The sequence below is a fragment of the Saccopteryx leptura genome, chromosome 3 (assembly GCF_036850995.1).
Source record: "Saccopteryx leptura isolate mSacLep1 chromosome 3, mSacLep1_pri_phased_curated, whole genome shotgun sequence".
Taxonomy (NCBI): domain Eukaryota; kingdom Metazoa; phylum Chordata; class Mammalia; order Chiroptera; family Emballonuridae; genus Saccopteryx; species Saccopteryx leptura.
The window spans coordinates 95,102,068-95,102,687 of NC_089505.1; positions in this window are offsets into that span (position 1 = coordinate 95,102,068).

Sequence of the window (620 nt, forward strand, 5' to 3'; positions counted from 1 at the left end):
TTACAATCACTTTGTACATGAGGTCAAGCTCTCGTTTGTTCGTTCATTTATTCATTCATTCATTTGCTCATTGCCATGGCTGAACTGAACATTGCAAATTTAAGGGTGCTAACAGGGGTTTTTTGAAGGCCGATGTTCCTGCTTGTGCCTAAGAATTGGATCCTTGTTCATATTGTCTTTTGAGAGAAAAGCAGCAGATGGGGGGGCAGGGGGGGCAAGAACCCAAAAAGGACACAGGGTTTGACTGTTGTGTCAATGTACCCAGAAGTGGGCAAATCCTCCCTGTCCGTTGATCATTTCCGGACCACCAGCCCGAAAGCCCCATGAAGCGGGCTCTCAACTTCCTGCTTACTGCTGTGCCCTGGACCACCTAGCGGGGTGTGGCGCACAGGATAAGCCATGGGTTTTATGGAATGAAATCATTAGTCCCCTCTGCATTCTTTCTGCTTGTTTTCTTTTATGACCCTGACATAGGGACCCTGGGATCCTTAATAGGAAATAAAACGTGATGACTCAAGAGTTTTAAAATTAAGGCCAGGTCTCAACTCCATAGAGCCTGAGATACCCAGAAACACCAAGAGGTGCTCTCTGCCCGTGGGTCATGGAGAATGATGGGGGGG